This window comes from Pararge aegeria, chromosome 25 (genome assembly GCF_905163445.1).
Source record: "Pararge aegeria chromosome 25, ilParAegt1.1, whole genome shotgun sequence".
In the NCBI taxonomy this organism is placed as follows: domain Eukaryota; kingdom Metazoa; phylum Arthropoda; class Insecta; order Lepidoptera; family Nymphalidae; genus Pararge; species Pararge aegeria.
Genome location: NC_053204.1, coordinates 5,081,012 through 5,101,340, shown reverse-complemented (window position 1 = coordinate 5,101,340; position 20,329 = coordinate 5,081,012). Strand labels below are relative to the sequence as shown.

General features: G+C 38.6%; 1 protein-coding gene across 1 annotated transcript in view; it reads right to left on the bottom strand.

The window, feature by feature from the left end:
* Positions 1-20,329, bottom strand: part of LOC120634840 (irregular chiasm C-roughest protein-like) — a 123,301-nt gene that overhangs the window by 76,281 nt on the left and 26,691 nt on the right. The window lies entirely within an intron of this gene.

Below are 20,329 nucleotides of genomic sequence, written 5' to 3'. Positions count from 1 at the left end.
AAAATCCGACCGCACTAATTTGCCCGATCTGGTAGGGCTAGGATGCGCTTCACGAGAGAGTTATGTCTGCCCATTATCTAGTCAATCTCTATAGAAAACGAGTAACGGGTAGAGATACGATAACTATCTCGTAACCCGCATCTTATCCCGACGGGACCTCATCCCATAGACCATATCGCTAATCAATGCTCCACAGATGTCGACTCATGGTATTCATAAGTTTTATTCTATTTTATTATAACGATTTTTTTATTATTTTTTCTTTTTTCGAATTAGTTTGAATCTTATTTCGAAGGATCAGTAAAGATTTGCACACTGTTGTTGATTGTGTGTTGTTGTGTTAATTATTGTAAAACAACTTATTGTGACCCACGATTCTAGAAAATATACTAAGAGTTTCGTAACAGAAAAAATCGTACGTACTCATTAGCCCGACCCGGCGTTTGAACCTAGGTAGGGCTAGGATGCGTGCCACAACTGATTTATGTCTCGTTAATATCTATAGAAAACGAGTAACCATCGCGTTCATATCATAAGACCACATCGCTAACTTCTTCTCCACAGAGGTCAACGTAAGGTCTTAAAAAGTTTAATTCTATTTTATCATAATTACATTTATTTAGGAGAAGTATGGGCGATATAGGAGACATGGCCCACAAGGAGTGAGCTATGCTATATATCTGTACGTGATCAAATTAGGAATGAGGAAATCCGTTGGGGAACCGGTGTAACCGACATAGCTCAAGAAGTCGCAAAGCTGAAGTGGCGATGGGCGGGGCAAATAGCTCGGAGAACCGGTTGACGCTGGGGACCCAAGGTCTTAGAATGGCGACGTCGCATCGGTAAACTCAACGTTGGTAGACCATCAACTAGACGAACAGACGACATATTTTTTAGCCCACCAAGATATACGGCCAAGCGGATGGATATGGTGTAAGTTTAGTGATAAACGTCTATAAACAAAGCAACACTTCGCAGGGAATATTGGATAGAAACAGGCGTTACTTTGCGGATATCCATGATATATTATGAAAATTACCATACTCCGCTAAAAGCGGTAGAATCTGGATGGTGTAATTTATAATTTCTTCAATCCTTATACTCCACACCAAACAGATCTTTATCAGATCTGATTACTACAATTATTCTTTGTAGTAATGTATCTCCTGAGGATGCTCGGAGCGAATCGTGCGTAGAGGGTGCATTGCCGAAGATCTGTTTGGTGTGGAGTATAAGGATTGAAGAAATTATAAATTACACCATACAGATTCTCTTGTAGCTTAATTTTCATATTATTAGCAGGGAATCTCAGGAACTCGTCCTGCAACGTACCGCCCTGTGCCTCATGTCTGTAATTACACCAGCAATCACGCAGAAATAAGCATAGCGGAGGTACTTCCCCGGACGAGGTCTGTCACAAAAAAGTGACAAATGACTGCGGTATTTGTATCTCCCTGCAAAAGACCTATGTCCAGGAGTGCATCATGATGATGACATATATATTATCGAGGGTTATAGCAAATTAAACAAGTCTTTTTTTAAGTTGACTGATAAAGGGTTATAGCAAATTAAAAAAGTGTTGTTGATATTGCATTCATCTAACTTGTAGAAGAATTAAAAAAAAAAATTATATAGGTAATATATAGACCAGCGTTTGGCTGCAATCACGCCTGATGGTAAGTATTAATGCTATTTGAGGTGGAGAATATAGCGGGCATTCGCAAAGTAGCGCCCGCTGCTACCCAAACATATTTGTTTCAGTATTTTAGAGTACACGTATGCAAATATTAAATTACACCGCAAAAATAAAGCCCCGGGCGTTCATCACAACGGTGGCTATGAATAATTACTCGTATTCAACATGGCCGCCGGATATATTATATCATAAAGGCGACAATTTAGCGAATTATGTCATTATTTTATTTTGCCAGGCATTGGAGGGCGAGCGGTGACAGTAGGAGCTCGACTTCACATTCGGGTGGCCGAGTTCTAATCCCAGCACGCACCTCTAACTTTTCTAAGTTATGTGTGTTTAAAGTAATTAAAATTTCACTAGCTTAAACGCTGAAAGAAAAAATCGTTAGGAAACCTACATACCTGAGAGTTCTACATAATGTTCTCAAAGGTATGTGGAGTCCACCATTCCGCTCTGGGCCAGCGCGGTGGACTGTGCCCTTAACCCCTTCTCGTTGTGGGGGGAGTGGGCCGGTAATGGGTTGGATGGTTCAAGCACCGTATAACCTCCTATGTTGGTAAAAGCCTACACCGAACAGTGGTAGGTTCACAAATAAAACTACTGTTAAGTAATTATAGAAACCGGAAAACGGAAAATGCTATCTTTATCGATTATAATATGTTAATTTTCCAAAGATCGCAGCACTGTTGCAGTGGCAAAAGTTTTTTATTTTTTTTTAAATTTTCCGACTAATTAGAAAGCCCATCTGATGGTAAATGGAAAATCCTCGCCTATAAACTGAGCAGAAAGGCATGTGAGGAACACGTTCTACAAATTTCCGCCCTGTGTCCATCATGTACCTGGTGTGTAGATATTAAGCCTCATCTGCCTATAATCACACCGCCAATCACACCCTTTAGACCGGAACACTGTAATTGGCGTTATTAATTACTTCCAAGGACAGAAATATATGACTTTGACTTTGACTTTGACTTTGACAAGCTCTGTCACAAAAAGCTCTACTTTTTGCTACTACTTTAATTATGTACTACTATACATATAGTCACCCGGCCATGTACTAGGACATCCGTATTCCTAGTATATGTCCGGCAACCATATGTAGTAGTAGATAGTAATATTAGTAGTAGAGCTATTTGTGACAGAGCTCGTCAAAGTCAAAGTCAAATATATCTTTATTCAAATAGGCACATAGATGGCACTTTTGATGCGTTGATTATATACAAAATGTGTACATAGCAGTGAGTAGTGATGGCGATAACTACATTCGTAAACTTAAAACCAAAGCTACGGGGGTTCCAAACGCACCCTGGTCTAAGAAGAAGCCCACAATAGTTGGAAAATCCAAAAGTGCACGCCTCATAATCTCATTGATTACAATAAAATTGGGATTATTTGTAAATATTAATAAAACTACATCTTATTATACCGTGAAAAGTAATAGGCTTCTATTCCTCAAAATACTGAAGCCTATAAAACAAAAGACCAACTCGATATGTGAAGTATTTCGCTCGTTATCGTGACCACAAGATACGGGATCCGCACATACAGACACACGGACGTCCAACACAGAACTTTTTTAAACAATTTTTTAATTAGTTTAATTAATAAAAAGAGATTTAAAAATTTCATGAGTGTTAAAAATAGTATATTTTTTCAACATTTACAAGAATAAAAAAAGTGACATTTTAAGTTGGAGAATCACTCGGTGTGCGTAAACTGACAGTAATATCCACCCCAACGCTTCGCTTATGAGGCGTGCAACAAACTTAGCCGGGTGTTCTTTTTTTTATCACCATCTCACATTATCATTTGAAAATATTACTTCCATGGAAGTACTATCGCTCTACTACTACATATGTTTGCCGCGCATTATCCACCCGGCCATTTACTAGGACATCCGGTTTCATAAATATGAAACCGGTAGTCCGTTATCTTAAATCCATGTAAGCGGCCACTAAATCAATACACTCCAAGACATACAGCCCGGTTATAAATTCTAAAATACATAAACCCGTCCGGTACCGCGCCATAGAATGAGCGCACTAATAAATAATTCGGCTCCGTCGCAAAGACGGCAGTTTCTGCTGCACTGCTTTCAGCGGGAGGACTTCCGTTTATCCGGGAGTAAAGGCAACACTACCGGTTCCCGAATATGACCGGGAAATGAAGCGGCGTATCAAAAGGTATAATACGAAATGTCTACTTATGTACTATCAATAGTTTTAAGTTTTTCTTCACTGGTCACAGGCACAGCAAATATATTAAAGCAGTATGGAAACTACGAACAAATAAATAAATATGCTTCGTCAAAACACACATCGCCAAAGTAAGCTTAGCTTGTGTTACGGGTACTAAGATAGCTGTTCAATATTTTTATGAGTATAATACACATAAATACTTATAATATCAGATAAAAACCCAGACACTGAAAAACAATCATGTTCATCACACAAACATTTTCCAGTTGTGAGAATCGAACCCACGGCCTAGGACACAGAAAGCAGGGTTGTTGCCCACTGCGCCAGTCGGCCGTCAAAAATGTTAGAAACAGCACACACACAGATGCACGCACCAACGAGGCTGCAAAGCTAGTACCACGACTAAAACTTTGTTTATGTATTCTTATGTAATTATTTAAATGTAGGTTTATAATCAGTCGTCGGCTGACAGCACGCGCGGTCGGTCAGAGGTCCGTGACCTCGTGCGAGATGGATACCTTATCTTGTGACAAGTGCCGGGTGGTCGTGAATGAGTGCCTGAGTTTTTGTGTTAACACCCTAGATTCAATTGATAATGTCAGTTTAGCACTTCTTTGTAGGCAATCCTTCGACGAAGAGGAAATTTTCAAGGCGAAACGCTTGCTGTTTGAGGCGATTCCACAGAGACTCGTCAAAAGAAAGGGTGAGGATCGAAAACAGAAAAATATAGAGGATATCATTAGTGTTTTACGAAGTACAGAGCCCGATGATATTCCAACTTTTGTGGCTAAAGACCTACACAAGCTGCCGCCCGTTACTTTCGATCATATCGATGTGACACGCCTTTTGAAGGATATTGTTACCCTGCAGAGTCAGGTGCGGGCTCTTCAAGAGAAGCAGGAGGAGTATATGACAAAAAAAGATTTTGAAATTTCCGTTAGAGACTACGAAAAGACGAAAATTGTGTCTGAGGCTGAAGCAGGAGAGACTGAACCTTATGTCAATACCAAGAGAGGCGGTTTTTGCTTGCAAGATAGCTACGACTCATCAAGTGGCCCGATGGGGTTAATGACTGGCCTTTCAAATGGCACACCGCCGAACGTGACAATGCAAAAACGAGTTCCCGCGCACCCGTCACCGTCTTACGCGTGTGTGGCAGCGGTGCCGACCAGTAAACCTATCTCTGTCACGCCCGTTCAACGAGTGCAACAAGTAGAAGCGCACGCGTCACCGCCAGCTGATGCGATGATGTCATGTAATGCAATGAATTGCGAACCGAGTGGCGCGGAAACGCAAAATAACAACGAAGGAGAGTGGGTTCGTGTCGTAAGGCGTAAGTCATCGCGATTTAAAGGAACGAGAGGTACAGCGACGGTAGACTCCTCAACAAAACTAAAAGCAGCGGACTTACAAATCCCGTTATATATTTATAATGTTTCGAAGGAAAACACGGAGCGTGATGTCGCGGAATATGTATATGAAAAGACGCAGATAAATATTGTGCCTGAAAAGGTACCTATGAAATCGTCTAGAGATTACAATTCTTTTAAATTTTATATACCTAGAAGTAAATTATTATTATTTACGGACAGTAAATTATGGCCAGAAGGTATATATTTTAGAAGATATATATTATTTAGACATGGAAAAAAGGCCATAGTAAATCCAGAAAAAGTAGACATTAATAATGGATCTAAACAAAATTAGAGGGAACAAACATACACTAAAGCTAGTTAGCTATAACTGTAAGTCCTTGAAGCGGTCGGTGGACAGCGTGAGGAGCCTATGCGGATCTGCGGATGTAGTCGCACTCCAGGAGACCTGGCTGCTGCCGTTTGAACTTACCTACCTTAGCACCATTCACGACGAGTTTGAGTCTACGGGTACATCGGCTGTTGATACGGGAGCCGGCATTCTACGTGGCCGTCCCCACGGAGGAGTCGCGCTGTTATGGCGTAAGAATGTGTTTTCGTCCGTGTCTATAGTGAAGTGCGACAGCGTGAGGTTGTGCGCCCTCAAATGTCAGGTACGTGAGCACTCGATGCTATTTTTTTCTGTGTATATGCCTACAGACTGCCCGGATAATTTAGCGGAATTTACAGAGTGCTTGAGTGAAATTAATGCAATTATTGAAGACTGCGGTATTAGTATGGTTTTTATGTTAGGCGACTTTAACGCACACCCTGGGGAATTATTTTTTAATGAATTGATACAGTTTTGTAGCGAGCAATCATGGGTGTGTGCCGACTACGAACTGTTGTCAAATAAAAGCGATGTATTTACATATACTAGTGACATTCACGGCTGCTCGCGATGGCTAGACCACTGCCTTGTAACGAGTATGGCTAGAAAATACGTTGATCGTATAAACATAGTGAACAATGTGTCGTGGTCTGATCATTATCCTGTAGAGGTTTATTGTAAACTCAATTTATTTCACACTCGTCTAGAAAGCGCGCAATCGACGGCTTTTAATAAAATAAGTTGGGGACGTAGGGACACTGATCAGATTAGTCTCTATACTGAGTTTTGTAACAATAGGTTGAAGATGGTAGACTTTCCCGTAGAGATGGTAGATTGCTGTAATGAACTATGTAACGACCCGGAACATAAACGGATCTTAGACCGATTGTACGAGGATATTACAAGCATACTACAGGATGCGGCAATATATAGTCACAGAGCTACCCAGCGACATAAAAAACGATATATCACTGGGTGGAACAAACATGTGAGACCGGCTCATGCGAAGGCTCGTCTCTGTTTTCAGTCATGGGTGTGGGCTGGGAGGCCGACTTGTGGAGTCTTGTACGACGAGATGCGGGAATCTCGCAAGGTATTTAAAAATAAACTTAAATGGTGCCAGAACAACGAGGAGCAAATCAAAATGGACATGTTAGCCACATCGTACGAGACTAAGCATTTCGGCAAGTTCTGGCAGCACACCAATAGACTGAATGCAAGGGCGAATCTTCCGAGTGAAGTAGGTGGAGTGAGCGGATCTCAAAAGATTGCTAATATGTTTAGGGAGCAATTTAAAGTGGAGCCTCTTAAAATACCCTTTACGAACAACGATGCTGAGGACATCGTGGTTAACAGGGAAGTCTTGGTGCGTTTTACGCTTACTGAAGTCAAGGGAGCACTAAAGAGTATGAAACATGGAAAGTCACCGGGACACGATGGCCTGAGCATCGAGCACTTAAGGTATGCGGGTTCGCACCTTCCCAGAGTCCTCAAATTGCTCTACAACCTTTGTATTAACCACAGTTACCTGCCAGAAGCCATGATGAAGACAGTAGTAGTGCCCATTATCAAAAACAGAACAGGTGATGCGGCGGATAGATCCAACTACAGGCCGATATCGCTGGCGACGATAGTGGCTAAGGTGCTGGACAGTTTGCTGGATGCACAGCTAAGTAAATCAATTAAAATACACGACGCTCAGTTCGGCTTTCAGCCTGAACTCTCTACGGAAAGCGCAATCCTGTGCCTCAAGCAAGCTGTGCGGTACTATACCGACAGGAAAACTCCTGTTTATGCCTGTTTTTTGGATCTATCCAAAGCATTTGACCTAGTAGCTTACGACGTCTTGTGGCATAAGCTCGAAAAGGAATCAGCTTTGAGACCCGAACTGATTTCATTGTTTAAATACTGGTATGGTAACCAAACTAATGTGGTTAGGTGGGGTAATGAACTTAGTGACCCATATAAAATGGAGTGTGGAGTGAGACAGGGAGGGCTGACGTCCCCTAGGCTGTTTAATTTGTATGTGAACCAGCTGATTGAGAGGCTCGGTGGAGCTGGTGTCGGGTGTTCAATAGATGGCATACGCATGAATAACCTTAGCTACGCCGACGACATGGTTCTACTGAGCCCCTCAGTTGGGGGTCTTAAAAGGTTGCTGCAACTCTGTGAGGAGTATGCCGAGATGAATGGACTCAGTTACAACGCCAAAAAAAGCGAGTTCCTTGTTTTCAGGGGAAAGAACAAACTATCCAGCTTTAAACCAAAGATACAATTATGTGGTAATCCCCTGAAGCAAGTAACTGAGTTCAAGTATCTCGGTCATGTAGTAACCGACAGCCTGAGGGATGATAGTGACATGGAACGAGAGCGCCGGGCTCTGTCGGTCCGAGGCAATATGTTAGCCCGCAGATTTGCGCGCTGTACTGGGCAAGTAAAGCTGACCTTATTCAGGGCTTACTGCCAGTCATTCTACACGTGCAGTCTGTGGACGGACTACAGGCAGCGGACCTACAGTGCCTTGCGTGTTCAATATAACAATGTGCTGAGAGCGGTGTTGAGGAAGCCTCGACACTGCAGTGCGTCGGCAATGTTTGCGGATGCTCGCGTGGATGATTTCTACGCGATCATGCGCAAGCGTGCCGCGTCCATGATGCGCAGGCTAATGAGTAGTACCAACACCCTTCTCAGCGCATTGGCCAGGAAACTAGATAGTCCTCTCTGGAGGTGCTGGGGGGGTGCGCACATAGGCGCCAAGAGGCTCCCTCGGGCTTTTTAGTTATAGTTTTTAGTTATAGAATTAGTTGTTAAGCTAGAAATAAGTACCTACTAACATAGTTTAAGTTATTTGTCATACTAACACAATTATGGGTCTAATGGCCTGAAATAAAAGTTTATTTATTTATTATTATTTATTATAATAACTTTACACCACCTATTTGATCTTGCTCATGTTGTCCTAATCCTAAGTTTGCCTGGCAGAGATCGCTTCTAACCAAGCACCAGCCAAGTACCAGCTTGAAGCTTTAGATTCGGTGGATCGTCGGGCCAGGAGAATTATTGGTGACAAATCGATAACACAGGCGAAACTACATAGCTACATAATACACTCCAGCACAGAAGCAATCTTACCTGTTTATCGGTTTTTTACCGGACATACTTCGGTGAGTGTGCTCAGGAACTTCACAATCTTGTTCCTCCTTCCCTGTTCTACCACAGAACAGCGAGACACCGTGAGCAGTGGCATTATGTGGTTGATATTCCATCAACACGCACGAATCGTTTTTTATCCACGTTTCTGATACGCATCGCTAAGATGTGGAACGCCCTACCGGTAACTGTATTTCCTGCTACGTATAATTTGGGTACCTTCGAGGCTAGAGTGAATAGGCTTCTTCTAGGCAAGCGTGCTCCAACCTAGACCTCATCATTGCTTTCTAACGGGCATGATTGTCGTCAAGCGCTGGCCTATCGATCATAATTTAAAAAAAAGCCATAAGGCCGCCTTTTGTATTCTACTCCAGTCTTTGTTATTTTTATATTCTTTCTTTATCAAGGCATAATATAAACCGATTAAAGCCACTTTTGCCATCTTTATAACTCAAAGTCTATTTAATATAAACACATGAAATTTGGTTATTTTCCTTAACATGTATAGGTGAACAAATAAAGTGTTTGAATAAATAAATAATTTGACGGCCAATTGGCGCAGCGGGCAGCGATCCTGCTTTCTGAGTCAAAGGCCGTAGGTTCGATTCCCACAACTGCTAAATGTTTGTGTGATGAACATGAATATCAACAGTCATCTTAGTACCCATAACGATGTGTGTATTGTCGTAGTATATATATTTATTTTAAAAAATAAATCAAATCCTGCGATAATAGCTTCGGGGCCTCATCGTTGCGTGCATGTGTGTGAGTGTGCTGTTTCGAACGTTAATTGGCAGTTGCCATACTGCTGTAATGTGGTACAGGATTCGTCGCTGATAAACCTTCGCCTATAAACAAAGAAACACATCGCAGGGCACGCGAGAAAAACTTACTATAGAAATAACGTATGAGTACGTGCCACTTTGTGTCTATAAACCTGAGGTGTAGGTGGTAAGACTGTTATTACACTGGCATGGCGGTAGGACTTCGCCGGACGAGCTCTGTCATATAAAGCTTAACTATATCTTAACATTATTAATATTTTAAAAAAAGGTTCTTAGGTAAGACATTAATTCAAACCATTCTGCAACCCGGATGTACTTAAATAAATTAAACATAGTAGTTCAAATTAACTATTTCCATACATAATTCATGGAAGGAAGAGTTCAATTATTTTATTACAGAATTTGCATACAAATGTAATGAAATCAGAGACTACTTTAACGGTGTATTAGACACAGATAGAACAACGTCACATGGGAAAAAAGGAGCCGTTTGGCTTCTTTTAACTGTTTTAACTGAATGCTTTGTAAGCGCCATAAAATATTCATTGCCACTCTTCTTGGGCACACTTTCGAGAGTCCAGTCAACGAATTTACTGGATTCATGAACAAATATTATTCCCTTCTTTTTGAAGAAAAATTTAATTAAAAAAATTTGAATTTGAAGGACGTTTTGTCTTATTTGTTTCATGAGAAAATGTGTTTTACTTCTATCACATAACCGATAAGCGGTACAGCTGCGTGAACAATTTTTATATAACTAGTATTTAGTAAACTAAGCTTGCCCAGATACATTTTAAGTCGGATGGATTAAAAAGCCGCTTATCAGTAAAAAATTTCACATACTGGCTCAACAATTCCGTATACTTTTACTAAAGCACAGGATAAAAGTTTCTTTGTTTAAATTTTTTTATTTTTTATTTGTATTTACAAAATAGAGAAGATAAGAAACTTAAAAATAAAAATCCACAAACATAAAATAGTTCTTGGGGCGTGCAGACTGCTAAATTGATCCCTCCTGCTCTCTCTGAGTTTCCCAATATATCATCATCATCATCACATCAATTCATTACCGGCCCACTACACGGCAAGGGTTTCCTCCAAAAAGGTGTAGTTAAGGCCGTATTCCACCAATTTCGAACCATAATATACTGCACATAAATTTACAACTGAGCAAATTACTTCAAATATTACTAAATTGCGTTATGTGTGCATATAACATTTTAAGAGTTCCCTCAATGTACCAAGGATCTCACCAAACGATTCCAACCCTTTGCCCACTTAAGTTTTAATATGAAAGGTATTCAAATGCAGAATTCAAGCTCAAACTTCTTTTTTCATGTAGGCCTAACTATATAATAATGTTTAGCTGCTCTAATCATTCAGTAAATATCTTCGACAACGCTATGAACATTACCGCCGGCGAGTCATAACACCGGTGCGCAATAATTTTAGGGAAATGCAAAAGTATGAATTTGTTATAGTAAAGTGTAATGTTATTATGCATACAGAGGTCAAAATTAGCATTAGGAAGACAGCACCAAGTCTGGGAACATGAAACTAAGACTGGGAATACTAATGCTATAAATGAGAAAGCGTATTCGTTTGTTTGTCCGTCCTCAACGCTCTAACTAAGCAACCAACTAACTTGATTTGAGCAACGAGTTAATTGAACGAACGCAGGCTACTTTTAATTCAAGGAAAATAAACGGTTCCTACCGTAAAAGACCATAATAAAAGCGGACGAAGAATAAACAAATAAATAAACAAATAAATACACTACGACAATACACACATCGCCATCTAGCCCCAAAGTAAGCGTTGCTTGTGTTATGGGTACTAAGATGACTGATGAATATTTTTATGAGTAATATACATAAATACTTAGAATATATATATAAACACCCAGCACTGAAAAACATTGTTGTTCATCACACAAACATTTTCCAGTTGTGGGAATCGAACCCACGGCCTTGGACTCAGATAGCAGGGTTCCTGCCCACAGCGCCAATCGGCCGTCAAGAAGAACTAGTACTTTTCAAATGTAACGGTAAACTTCAACGAGTTCAAACGTATGATGTTTTTAGTTCGAGTGAACAATGGTTTAATTTTTTATTACCAGTAGCTAAAGATTATGGTCGTGTGAACTATTATATGTATAACCCCCTTATATAGTTGTAGAATTGTAGAGAACTTTACGATTCCCTCGTGAACATGATACGTTTAATTGCTGTCTAGAATAAGACACCGGATTTGAAGACCTCCCTGGCGCAACGGTGAGCGCTGTGAATTTAAGTAGGAAGTCCCTGGTTCGATTCCCAGCAGGGGCAATTTGGGAATTTATAATTTCTGAATTTTCTCTGGTCTGGTCTGCCTACCACCCTACCTAGACTTGCTAGTCTCGCTAAGCGTTTTAGTATTAGAAATCGATTAGGGATATGGCTACCATACCCCCTAACATTTTAGCCCGCTACCAACTTAGTCTGCATCATCACTGACTCACTTTTCACTGACTGCTGAGTAGCGCCACTGAGTCAGTGAAAAGCCAGGCTTTTATTATCAATCGAAATTTCTAGTCATAACTCGCGTGTGGACTATAATCGTAGTGTTTATCAAAAATGAGTTGATGTTTGTTATTTGGCACATCAACAACTGCCTTATATAGGCCATATGATGAGTCGAATTAGTCCTATATGTAACTGGGCTTGCTCTTATTCAAGACCCTAGGAACGCCACTGCACTACCAGTTGAGATTGCAGTCATGGAGACATGGCTACATTGTAGTGGATTTTAAAAACCCGGATATTTGAAATGAATTCAAAAGTACTGAACTTTTGTAGCCTAAAACTTCACCCGCGTTGTGGGTTTTAAAAATCCCACTTTCCAGGGCTAAAATGTATCCTATAGGCGTCTTTGAGATGCGAACTATTGTGATGCAAAATTTCCCTAGCACTAGCATAAGTTGAATAACGTAAAGTACCCGCGGAATTTAAACAATAACTTCAGTTATTTGATAGGTAAAAAATGCTGTGATTTTTTTACTACATTTCTTTTCTACAGGCTTTCGATTATGATTTAATAGCTACAGCAAATAGTTACCTTTTTTTAACTTTTCAAGGGGAACAACTCTGCCATAAATGATTTTATAGAAACTTTAACCGCTTACGCAGCAAAAGCACAAAAAATCCCGGATTTTAAAACATTCTTCTTTGGTGCTATTCTCCTATTGGTCTAAGCGTGATATAATATATCCTATGGTCTTCCTCGATAAATGGTCTATCCGAAAACTGAAATTATTTTTCAAATCGGACTATAGTTCCTGAGATCAACGCGTACAAGTAAACAAACAAACAAACTGTTCAGCTTTATGTATTAGTATAAGAAATCGCTGGTTAAGTTATTTAAAAAAACAGTCTTTTCCTTCTGCCGAAAATTCCTATTTTCCAAGAGTTGCTAACGAAAATTCAATTACTACTCTAAAACAAGCAATAGAAAGGCCGAAATTATCTGACTACAAAGATTTGCGATGTCAAAGGACTTAATACGTAACTGGAATTGGACTTTCAATATTCAAATAGGACCCTACGCGATTCAATTAGAACTCAATTTAGTTTGGCAAAGGGATACTTCTGCTCTGTTCCCTGGACCCGTTCCAAAGCATGCCTGTACAGTTATTCTTCGGATGCCCGTATCGAAAGATTATCATTTTAAATTATTCGCTCATTCAACTGTGTTATATAGGTTTTCTTAGATCTTGCATTTAACGGCTTTATTTCTAAAAGAGCTATTTAACCTACTAATATTATAAATGCGAAAGTCTGTTCGGATGAATGGATGGATGTCTGTTTTTTTTTAAAGTTTATTTAAAAAAATATGTAAATTCATTTATTTCATAAGCTCAAGTTTATAAGCACTTTTGGAAACGTCAAGTCAGTCTGTTTGTAGTGACTCTGCCACCGGTTCGGAAGACAGATTCCACCGAGAAGAGCCGGCAAGAAACTCAGCAGATTGCTCTTTGCGCAGATTTCACGCAAAAACTACTAAACCAATTTGACTGAATTTTGGAATGGAGATAGTTTTTACCCTGTATTAACACACAGGCTGCTTTGTAACCCCGGAAAATGTACGGTTCCTGCAGGATTCATGAAAACCCAAAAAAACCGCATACGAAGCCGCGGGCAACAGCTGGTAATCCTTACTAATATTATAAATGTGAATGTAAGTTTGTTTGTTACGCTTTCATGCGAAAACTACCCAACTGATCTTCATGAAACTCTGTATACATATTCTTGAAGGTATTAGAAATAATATAGTATACTTTTCATTGAAAAAAAATAATTTAAAAAAATAATAATATGTGTATACTACGTAGCAGTACGCTGCCTCCCAAAGTTACGCGGGCGAAGCCGCAGGGCACATCTTGTATTCAATAAATTAACCCCCTGTTACTAAATAATAGTAAGAGAATCTAGCATTCTACTATTCAACATTATATTAGGTACCCGTCTTAAGGGAGTAGTGGAATATGGTGAAATAGTATGTAATCCGCCATTTTGTTACGGCGGCCATCTTGGTCCGATTTTCATCAAACGAGCTAAGAACACTCCCGGCTAATTCAGCTTTCAAACAAAAAAAACTAATAACAACCCGTCGTTTTTGCATTAGGGGTTAAGAAATTAATTAATTGTATTGCAACGAAGCTGTTATAAATGTGGTTTAACACCCCGTGTTAACTTATTAAAGCAGTTTTGCTATACTACCTTTGCAACTATGTTATGAAAACTGTGTAATTCTCCATTATAAGCGATTACCATTTATCATTATTATATAATTATTTAAGATTCAAATATTATGACCCTCGTAAAGATTTCCAAAGCCCAAGTGTGTGTGCTTCTTGTTTCCAGAACAGGCTGTTTAATTCGCAAGGCAAAAAATATATCGTACAAACCATGGCGGTATTACTTCCGCGGACCATATTTAGAATCAATTCAAAAGCCTTATTAGATGAATAAAGAAATTAACTTCGACCATACACACATCGCTATCCAAAGTAATCGTACTTAGCTTGTGTTATGGGTACTAAAATGATTGATGAAATTTTCTTATGAATAATATACATAAATACTCATAATATACAGATAAACGACCAGACACTAAAAAACATTTTCCAGTTGTGGGAATCAAACCCACAACCTTGGCCTCAGAAAGCTCGGTTGCTGCCCACTACGCCAATCGGCTCTCGAATGTTCACTTTGGTCTACAGCCATTGCAGAATTCAAAAATTGGAAGGTATTTTTTGAAAATGGAAATTAGAATTAATTGCCTAGCACAGACAAGGTTTTAAAGGGAGGTTTTACTGACAAAATTATTTATGGTAGCGTAAAACAATATTAATACCGGTATCGGTTTCAAACGACAGTAGACAGTAATATTCACCTCTCCCGTTTATTATTAATTTGTACGTTTTACTGCGTATTTATGTTTACGATCGACTTCCCGTGATAATTACGGGCGCTTGAATAAATCCACTAATAAAAACGCATCATTACCGGTAAAATTTACTTTACGCTACTTTACTACTGACTATAGCCCGCGACTTTGCATTTAAAAATTCGTTATTTTTTGTTGACTAAAGAGTATCAGGTATTCTATAACTGCAAGCAGTAGCGTGATTTGAATTAAATAATTAGTAATAAATAATATCCAGTAATTTTAATTCATAATGATAAATTGTAATCAAATCAAATCATCTTTATTTGATTTGATTTGATTTAATTTGAACACCCAGACACTGAAAAACATTATTGTTCATCACACAAACATTTTCCAGTTGTGGGAATCGAACGCACGGTCTTGGACCCAGAAAGCAGGGTCACTGCCCACTGCACCAGTCGGCCGTTTTTTCTGCGGCTACGCCTTCATAACACGCGGACAAAATATTTTCTTTTAAACTTAAAAGTGTGTACCATCTCATTTTATAGAGACAGTAGATGGAGCTACTCAATGGTCAACAGAAAAGGTTCGAAATCACTCCAATTAGTTACCATATATACTCAATACACTCTTCACCCTTTGATCTAAGAATACTCGAAAGTATCTATTTATTGATACTATCACGTATTTGTTGAATACCATCGATATCAAAATATTTAGCCATTAGTTTATTACTTTTACTCTTTGAAGTCCGTTTGCAATTATTTCCGTTTCCGTTTCGTTCGAAATGCCGTAATCGTTTTAGCTGTGGATACTAGCATAACAAAGGTTATATTTTATAACATTAATCCCAATTTTTTGGGATGGTGCAGTCATTACAAACCGACAGGCTAGAAATTTCAAAAGTGTTTTAGAGTAAACCTATTCGAAATCAATGAATTTTCAATTTCATAATAATCATTATAAATCTTTAATAATAAGGATAATAGTAACACAACAATATCAGGGTGTAAATAACAGAAAATCTTAAGCTAAGGTAACTAAATAAAAAGAAATAAACTAAAAACAAGTACACAGAAAATTTTATATAAAGATAAAATAATAATATGCTATATAGGCAGCGACAATACTACTCGTATGTTAACATATCTGTGAATGATTTTGTTTTTAAAATAAAGTATTCTAAGTAAACTAGATGGCGTTGTTAATTCTAATCAAATAAAAGGCCTTGACTAGTAGAATAATGTACACTATGTTGAAAGTCGAGGGTTTTTTATTTTAATTTTAATAGGTGTGGTGATAGTTCGCCTTAACATGTTGGAATAGTTTAACTGTCGATGTTGATGATTGGTATCAATAAGACATTTTAATTGGCGCGATAAAATGTGGACATGAATTGGTCATGTCGGTTTGGGGTTAATGTCTTTTAATTGACCCAATACCGGTAGCTCATTATGAGATAATTAAATGAGCTACCAGTTTTTGGAGCCTATTAATATTTCTCTGGATCCAGGCCTTCTATCTCGTAAAAGATACAGTGTGGTTTGGGCTATGTTATATAAAATTTATTTATTTTGTTTCTTTATTTCATATAGTTTGGTATTATGTAGGTTCATGCCAGGGCGTTGCAAACCTATTTTTTTTAGTCAAAGTCGAAGTCAAACATTTCTTTATTCAAATAGGCAAATAGATGGCGCTTTTGATGCGTACATTACATGACATAGAAGTGAGTTGATGGCGATAACCTAAATTCGTCAACATAAAACTAAAGCTACGAGGGTTCCAAATGCGACCTTGTCTAAGAAGAATCCTACAACAAACTTAGCCGGTTGTTTTTTTTTTTCGTTGTCACCATGTCACATTGACATTTAAAACTAATATTTACTTTTCTTTTTTCATGGTAAACTAAACGATTACAAAATTATAAAATAAAATAATGACATGTCATACGAAATGGAAGTATTAAATTAAATTAAAATGTCAGTCAGATAGTAATATTTAAGCTATAATATAAATTTATATAATCATCAAAACTCTACTGCCCTGGGTGGGCCTTGGCTGCTCCTTTCCAGCTCCGAACTCCCAGAACCCTCATATCCCTCTCAACTCCATCACTCCACCGACCCCTAGGTCGTCCTCGGCCTCTACGCCCCTCCAAAGTGCCCTCCATCAACCTCTTTGGGACTCTCGTGGCTTCCGTGCGATGCACATGCCCTGCCCATTGCATTCTTAACAGTTTAATAGTCTTGCCAACATTTGGCTAATTAAATTTATATACAATGGTTTTAAATCTATCACGACTTCAAACCATTGGAGCCCGCTAGGTAAGAAATTCAGCGTCCCATCTCAGGGGGGGGGGGGGAGGGGGGGAAAGGTGTGCGTTTTAAATAAAAACACAAATATTATTTGTGTTCAATCAAATCACAATCCGGTTATGGTAACACCCTTACGCAAGTTATATGTACGAGTATAAGCATTCATAATGTAACCTGGTACTCAAGTTTTCTTTTTAAATATCAACAAAAAGTTTATAGGCGAATAATATTCAGTAATTATAAATTCCAAAACGCCCACCGAAGCGCCAGGGAATTCGTCAAAGACGTACACTTCAAAAGTTCGATTTGTTTTTTTTTTTTTGATTCGTGACTTTCAATCAAAAACTCATTCTTGACTTTGATTATGAGTGTACGCGCTAGATCGCCGATAAGATGGACGGACCAAATAAAGGCTGCAATAAAGGCTCTTCTACATGAATACATAAAGCGAATCACCCCACTCAGATGAAAACCACAACCAGTTTCAAAAGAACTAGGAAACCAGCCCCGTGCCAGTAAACATAACATAATGTTTTGAAAAGGTAACTTTTATGCTACAATTTAATTGAATTAATATGAGAAATTGAGGACACGCTGGGATTCAAACCCGCACCCCTCTACGCCGGCGTACTAAAAAATATAATAAAAGCACTCTAATAAATTAATTGCCCTTCCAGTGTCCGCAATCAACGGGAGTTCGGTATATATCTTTTTTAATTAAAAAGGTAAAAGGTAAAACGCATGCGAGGGGTGAGGTTATTTTACAGCTATTTACACCATCTCCTATGGTATGCCCCACTTTAGGGCACAAGTCTTAATAAGAGTCTCTACAAGAATAAGAAATTAGATAAGAAACAAAGGCGTCCTTATTGCTGCAAGCAATCTCCTACAGGCAACCTTTGTATAACAGAACCTTTGGCAAGAGAGCGGGACAGTGCTATAATATATGAATAAGCACCTGCCTTATGGAATAGATGGATATGGATGGAACCGATATACTTGCAGCGCACATAACGCATTTTCATTACGTGACGATTACTACCATAGTTGACATTTTCATCCTTTGTTTTTTCCTTACCAAGTTCCTTAAAGGCGATAACGAGGTGAAATAAAAAAGAAGAGCTTTAGCTATTTTACCATACGACTGAAGTAAAACAAACTTCTTTAGCTCCATATGCAACGTGTCACAGAAATACGAAATAATATGGAAGGATGCATAAGTTTATTTCATAACGAATCACCCTGGAAAAATATTAAATCAAAAAAAGCATATTTATGTTCCGTGCAATCAAATTCAAAGTGTTTACTTCTGACAACCCTATTGAAGATAAGCTACGCAACGCATACCGGACATGGAGGACAGGAGTCACATGATTTTAATTTTGCCTGAAATGATAGGGCTGTATCTGATTTCTTTCAGTAAAAACTATGGCAGTTGTTTCCTAAAAAACTATTAGGTTTTCAGTTTCACAGATAAGTCTCAGAGACGATACTTAATATATCTCTAAAGCCAATGAATTATTATTTTGGTTTTCATTTACACGTTGTGTATGTATGCACATACATATAAATAAATATATTTATATATATTAATTTATGTATAATATAAACATGTATATACATATTAAAAAAATGTACAAAACGTAGCTAACTTTCTTTCTATCTTCACTAACTTATCTCGCTATCAAATTTTCACAGTTTTTGTATCGCCCTCACGTCACGCATTCACCAGATTACAGCGTATTGATAAGTCAAGCGTGCGTTATCAAAACGCTGACGCTTCTTACTTAGACCAAGCAACGATCTAAGGCAACATTCCAAAACTCCAGGTGCGTAGTCCTGGGATTTATTTCCCGGGAACGCTTGAGACGTTCTAACTCATTCGGTGGGAGGCTCAACTTATTTATTAGTAACTATATATTAGGACGGAGTATCAGCTATAAACATAGCAAATTTGCTTTTAAATCCAATCAATCTTAAGTCTTTTACCGGCCCACTACAGGGCACGGTTCTCCTCCCTCAATGTGAACGGGAATAGTCCACCACGCTGGCCCAGTGCGGATTGGTGGGCTCCACTCACCTTTGTTAACATTATGTAGAACTCTTAGGCATGCAGGTTTCCTCACGTTGTCTTTCCTTCACCCTTGAAGTAAGTGATATTACAATTTTAAAACACACCTAACTTAGAAAAGTTACAGATGTGCTGGGATTCAAATTCGATTCGAACTCGGCCCCCCCGAAAGTAAGGTCGAGTTCATACCCAATGCGCTATCACCGCTTCATAGTGATCTTCTCAGTGATATTAACGTTATGCAATAACAAACAGAGAAACAGAAAAACACATTGTAAACTGACAAATATTTCATTTGCTTTTTTACGCTCTTTTATTAAACGACTCACTTTAAAAAAGTGGTTGTCAGTTCGATTTATTTTAAAGTACGAGTATGTTTGTGCGTAAATCTTTATAGACGGATTTGCATTTTCTATTTTTTTGTTCAAAACGGTGTTTATTCCGAAATCATTTCATTTAAATTTCATAAAGATCTGATAAAGAGTTTCGAGTTAAGAGACAGATAAAGAAATGTCAGCAAGTCAGACGCAATTGTTGCTACTCCTTATATATTCATTGTTTACGCAATCACAATACATAACATTACGCACACACATCATGTACACCCATCATTATAATACATCCAAACGGGTTGCGCAGACGTATAATGCTTATCGGAAAACACCCACATTTTCCATCAAAGTTAGTAGTAGTAGCAATATCGCGACTAATAGCTAGTAGTAAAACATAGTATATAGGCTTGATTCATAAAAAAAAATTATCGGTAAAAATTCGGTTCTTGAAGTTTAACTTCTAAGCCGCTAAGCGTTAGGAAAAAGTCATGGGAGTGAAATTATATGATGTAACGAAATGCGCGCGCACATGGTTACACGGTTTTAACAGGATGAAGGTTGTTGCGAAACCGAGTGAGAGGGGAATATCGTCCGCCAGCTCACTTTTTA